This window comes from Canis lupus, chromosome 18 (genome assembly GCF_048164855.1).
Source record: "Canis lupus baileyi chromosome 18, mCanLup2.hap1, whole genome shotgun sequence".
In the NCBI taxonomy this organism is placed as follows: domain Eukaryota; kingdom Metazoa; phylum Chordata; class Mammalia; order Carnivora; family Canidae; genus Canis; species Canis lupus.
In genome coordinates, this window is record NC_132855.1 from 51,174,177 (window position 1) to 51,180,954 (window position 6,778).

Here is a 6,778-nt window from a genome sequence, read left to right on the forward strand (position 1 = left end):
AGATGTGGACTAATGAAGCTTGACAATGGACTAAGTAATTGGAGGGCAATTCAACTGCCCTTTGAGGAATGATTCTTGGCCAAATTCAGACTGCTAACCTGCACTCTACCACCATTATCCTGCCTTCTCTTCATGCAATTCTTCTACTCAAGAAACAGTCAGAAGTTATCTCAAGATAACATGCGTCTTTATCTCAGTGCAAAGAATTTTTGTTTAAAAAGCCCATAATAATATATATTTTATGGAAGAAAATTAAAGCTTGTGCCTGAGAGAACAAGTGAAATACTGTTATGATATCCAAAGAAATAAAATACAAATCAGTCTTACTCTTCCACCTCATTATGAGCTCTGTATATCTCCACATGTGTTTGTGGCTTCCTATTCTTCCCAGACAGTTGTCTGTCCACACAGGTATAATTCGTTGTTCTTGTAGCAAAATTTCTGCCATGGATCAGCAGACTGTGTTTATTTAACTCAAATGTGCAGTGAGTGAGACATTACTGGTATTGTTATAAAAATGGTCAGTGTTCCTCAGTATTTATCCTATTCATTTTCCAGTACTTGCACTGAACTCTGTGGAGTCACTGGAAAGGGGATATTTTTCACAGCAGGGAAGGATGGTTCTCTGCCCAGACAACCAAGGATTCCTGGTCTCAGGGGACCTGTAAACTTATGTGACATACCTGCAGAATTTCATCTTAGAAGAAGGAAGGAAAATCCTGTGAATGTGTGTTAATTTTTCTATTTTAAATATTTGTATTTTCTAAAAGTGAATTGTATAAAATATTCCATGGCTGTTTAAATCAATTGCTAATGCTCTTTAACAATTCACAGAGACATAATCCTTCCCATAATATATCTGAAAACAATACACAAGAAATGTTTTTTATTTAGTAGATATTCCAAGAAAAATTTTGTTTACATTGATGTTTAAAACAATAAAGCCAATTGCCAATCTATCAGGCTTTAATGTTTATATGTGAAGATATATTTAGGTGTAGGAAAGTCAGTGTTTCAGATGCAACATTATTTATGTGGCATGAATTTATGTTATCAGGAAATGATCCTGAGGTCATGCTTCTCCCATTTTACTAATGCCTGACACTTTTTGTTAGACCTCTGTAGGTTTTTTGTTTTAGTTTTTTTTTTTTAATTTAGATGAAAAAGCTTTCTACTGCTTTAAATAAAATTCAGATGCCTTGCTTTGGCATATAATGTACCCATAATACAGTCCCTACCCTACCTCATCATCCATCTCTTGCACATTTTCTTCTGTGCTCGTAATCATTAGATATAATGTCCAAACTCAGATATTCAAGACCACAAGTTAATGTTCTTATTAACTATGCCAGGATAACAGGTGCTAACTAGAATGATCCCAGGAAATGCAGAATATGCTGTCACCACCTCACCTACTCCAGAGTTCATGCATCTCTGATAATCTCCCAAATGCAATCTCGGTGTCCACACGTCATCACTGATCATGCTACTTCTGACTGAATTGCATCCCTCTTCCTCCAATTCAGTACATCCATATGACAAATTTGCTTCAAGTCCTAGTTCAAGAGAAGCCCTTTCTGTGCACCACTGTGCTTAGCACAGGACCACTCAATGCTCACATGTTATGGAGATTAGATTGTATAGGTTTGTCCAATCAATAGACTTTGTATTGAGATGCCCAATGAATAAATGGGTAGAAACACATTCCATGCACTTAGAATTGTGAGTCATCTATCCCAGAGTATTATTAAATTTATCTAATATTCCTGAGAGAATACTTTAATGAAGAGAAAGAGAAGAAATGTGAGTGCTGGGTGCTTTCAGAAAAAAGGGAAAAGGAGCATCATTTTAACATGGAAAAGCATTGAGTAAAACATTACGAACAGTGAGAGAACTCCCTTCTTCACAGTCTCACAAAGGTCCAGCCCCATTTGAATCTAATTGTTAGGTTCCAGGAGTTGGTTTATTCTTAGAATGAAGTATTTTGTTTTAATTAAATGAACCTCATACTCATTTTGCATTTAGAATAGATTTCTAAATTAATTTTTTCACTCCCTCTTGTCATCCAAAAGCATCTAAGGTAACGCAATTTCCAACAATTTAAAAACAAATGGCTTCAATTCAACTGGCCTATATTTTATGCCTTTTAAAAAATTAACTGTTATCACAGCTCAATGTGCCAAGTGTCAACCTTATCAAATTTCTCAGTGCCCAAGAAAATGAATGTAATTGCTTCCTCTCTATGATATATTGTACATAATTGGCTTCCTATCACAAAGCAGCTGGAAAATATTCACAGATTCTGAAAGAAGGCTGCATTTGCATGCAGATAATAGCCTCAAATGTGTATTTTCACTTTAATATAAGTTGTGACAAAAGCAAAAATAAAGTTTTGTTGATATAAGGAAACTAGCAAAACAAATAGAAAGATCCATCAATATTTTTAAAAAGAGGGATGCCTGGGTGACTCAGCGGTTGAGCATCTGCCTTCAGCTCAGGGCATGATCTCGGAGTTCTGGGATCAAGCCCCACATTGGGCTCCCTGTGAAGAGCCTGCTTCTCCTTCTGCCTATGTCTCTGCCTTCTCTCTATGCCTCCATGAATAAATAAATAAATAAATAAATAAATAAATAAATAAAGTCTTTAAAAATATATTTTTAAAAAGAGTTTTAAATATATATACATATATATATATACACACATGTAAATACAGCTATTGAGGTCAACTCTATAATGTCTCTCTGATATTTTATATACCTACTTTTATAATTGCAATTGCCTATCACTTCAAATGTTTTAACATAAATAGGAATGCTAGTATGGAGATTTAGGAATTTTCTGTACCACCTAGAAACCCATATGGAACATAGATGCCAATAGTGACATTTATTCAATTGTAATTTATGAGGCCCTTGTAGTTTGTCAAGTCTACTCAGTGAGAGCTCAAATCCCCTATTGGCTTGACTGTATCCCCATCATGTTGACAACTAGCATGCTTGGGGTGCCTAAGGGAGTGACGCAGGAGAACCAGATGAAATTACCTGTGTGAAAGGTATCTTCTACTGGGAGGAGAGTTGACTAACAGACCTGAGCCAGCTGCTGTCCTCTGGATCCACCACTCTATATGATCAAGGCCATACCTCTCATTGACTGCTTTCAGTCAATGCAAAACTATAGCAGGGACACCAAAGCAGTCTGTTGTTGCCCGATCTGGAACTTTTCTTATGGAGGACTTTGGCACATGGACTCTACTGCGGTCTGATACTGCTTGCAAACAATCCCTCATTTTTCCCCTTCTTTCACAGACCCCATCACTGCCTATAAGCTCTATGTTCTTTATCTCTCTTTTTTCTTTTACTGGCATTTCTTCTGAGAAATGTCTTAACTGTATAATCCCATCTTGGCATCTTCTCTAGAGCCTTGAAAACACATTGTTTTCTCCTACTTTGAAATTTTATATCCCAAATGCTATCTGTTCTCAGGCCCTGCGAACATCACATCTGCAACTTATTCTCAAATACTTCAGAAAAAAATAGATATATATATATAATAGACAATAAGAGAAAGAGAAAGCAAGAGAGAGAGATGGATATAGTAAAAGTTATAAAATATTAACATTTGGGAAATCCAAGTGTCCATGGGATTTCTTAATAATCTCATAATTTTCTACAGGTCTGATATCTCAAAATAAAATGTTCAGGAAACAATTCCAATTGAGAGCCAAAAACATATTTTCCTAGCATTTTATTGGAGACATGGGGACCAATCACCTTCATTCATTAATTACCTTAGCCAAAAATATACATTATAACATTGTTACTGTGTATTCTAGGCCTTAATAAATGAGTTAATAAAGAATACTACAGATATATAATTATGAACTCTAAAAAATTATAAACTCAAAAAATAGAAATTACAAATTAAAAATTTTAGGGACATCTGGGTAGCTCAGCGGTTGAGGGTCTGCTTTCGGCTCAGGGTGTGATCCTGGAGTCCCAGGATGGAGTCCTGCATTGGGCTTCCTGCATGAAACCTGCTTCTCCCTTTGCCTATGTCTCTGCCTTCTCTCTCTGTCTCTCATGAATAAATAAATAAAATCTTTTTTAAAAATTTAAATAAGTAAATCCACAAATAAAAAGGGGGATTGATAATTAGGTTCAGATATATCAAGATTCTAACTAAGAAGCCAATCTTTGGTTGATATGCATAAATGGATGTAAGTGATTGTGTGTGTGTGTTGAATACAATAAAAGGAGAGACTTGGTGACTATACTCTAGCATTTATCTCTGTCTTCTCTTTATAAGCTTTTGTTATAAGCTTTTAATAATATCTCTCAGCATCATGAGGATATCACTAGGATCTTTTCCCATTTCTGTCACCCACAAAGCTGATAACTATAAAAATGTAATGCATATAAATTAAAATCAAAATAGAGAGAAGCCTAAATTGTGTAAGAAAAAAAATCACAAATTTCTATCAGTACATCATTTGTTAAATAACATGAGCTAATATAGGAGAGCATAGAGGAAACGCACACAAAGAAAGATCTGACTCCAAATTTCTGCCTGCTAATTGGGGAAGACAAAGTACTCTTTCATTTTAACTGAGGCCAGTCTTAAGCAGCCAAAACATGTCTATACATTCCATAGAGAAAATTGCATGGCTGAATGCTGCTCCATGCCCCAAATAAGTCATCAGTTCTCAGTTCAAGTGCTCATCCAGATGTGAGTTTTCTCTAAAGTTATGCATGGATTCATGAGATGACTAAAACAGGAGGAAAAATTTTTGGCTGTCTCCAATGTGAAGAATATATGGTAGTAAATGCCATCATAATGCATAGTGTGTGATATGGGGTTAAAAAGAGGAGAGTCTATAGAAGTAATAATCTCTCCAAGTGAGAGAAATTGATTGTGAATTTTCCACATAAGCAGTATGGACCAGGTATACTAGTAGATGCTGTGTACTACCATCCAGATCCTCCTTCAAGACTGAAAGACTTCTCTTCCAGTTCTGGATAATAGATCTTAGATGTTCATCTTCTCAACTAATTGCCCTCTGCTAAGGGAAATCACTTTCCCCAAAGAAACACACTCTTCCTGGAGACATGACTGGTTGACATGGGAGTATAAATGTCTAGCCTTCTTGTCCTGTCATGAGACAACCCTAAGAGCCAGTCCAACTTCGAGTTTCCCACGGTCAGCTGAGGCCTTGATATGACTGTACTGCAGCCTAATTTCTACTCCATTTATTTCTACTCTCCTTTGTCCCTACACAGGTCGTTTCCGAGAGACTGATCTGTTAACTTCTTGCATGCTAATGTGTGTCTTGGAGTCTATTTTCCTGGAAGCCAAATTGATGCAGTTGGTAATGAAAGTGGTTAAGGAAAGGAGAATCTAAGATAAAATTTTGGAGCTGGATCACACAGCACCTGTCTAGCAATGAGGACCCCATCACTGGCAGCAAGATGGAGTATTGATATACCCTGGAACAAGGTAATGGTGTAATTCTTAAAATTATCATTAATGGTAAACTTGAATGGTATTCTGATGAAAGTAGCTGCACCAATCAGTAAAATGTATCAGATGGTTTGAAAAACAATATAAATGGTCAGAAACAAGCTGAATCTGCCAAGGGAGGAATGACAGGAATCATAAGAGTACATATGAGATTGGAGTCTGAAGGGACTGGAGCAAGAGGCTCAGGAAGAAAATAAAGTTAGATAGGGACAGTTTATCAAGATGCAACCAGTCCTGGAAGATCTGGATTTAATATCCTGGCATCAACCCTAGAGAACATTACAAACATGCCATGAGAATACCCCTCGAAGCTTGAAGAGAGTGAAGAGAGATACAAGAATTGCCATGGCAGACAGTGAAAAAACCCAACCAGTCTCTGTCTTTTCTTCTTTGGGTTGCATTCTCAAATGAAGTATATAAATCACAAACAATTGTTACTGAGACTTTACAGGACAATAAAACTACAAAGTATGATTTATCCTGAAATACATGTGTTATAGTAAAACCCAATCAACCTCTGTCTCAAAAATAATATTTGTCATTAGGATATATATTAGGAATTTTTTGGAAAATCAGATAATTAACCAACACTGATCTATTTAAATCAAAATTTACTATTGACACACACACACACACACACACACACAAACAAGGATGATTCTCAAGAGATTAAATCAGTTATTCTTTCAGAGAAAAAGTATATAGTGTTTCTGTGGCAAAATGCCCTTTTCTTGTAGTTTGCCAGCCAGAATGTAATGTATGTCATTCTCTTCTTACTGGCAAGATGAAAGTGAACACAAATAGAACCAAGGGTTCTCCATTTCCGCCATATATTCACACATTTTTTCTTTGTGACATTTTGGAAACTTCAGTAAGAGCTTTGAATGTGAACACGGAGGTGATGATTGAAGGACCAAAGTCCAATGATGGTGCCAGACATAAAGGAAAGCCTCAGAGTGTAAAATGATAAGGGATTCAGAGAAAGTCATATCCCTCACATGTAGCAGCTTACTGGACAGAAATACAATCAATCATCAGAATTGTCAAAAATTTGTTGAGGCCGATGGCTGGAGGAGCCTGATGAGAATCACCAGATCAGACTTAGTCTAAGGAGCTTCATGACCAATGCGCTGCACCTCCAACAATCATACATGTACACATGCATGCAAGCACACGCATACCACATGTCTCCAACACAGGAAGGTAGCTTGTTACTACTCAGAGTAAATAAATTATTTATCTTCCTTTGCCAAAGACCTGA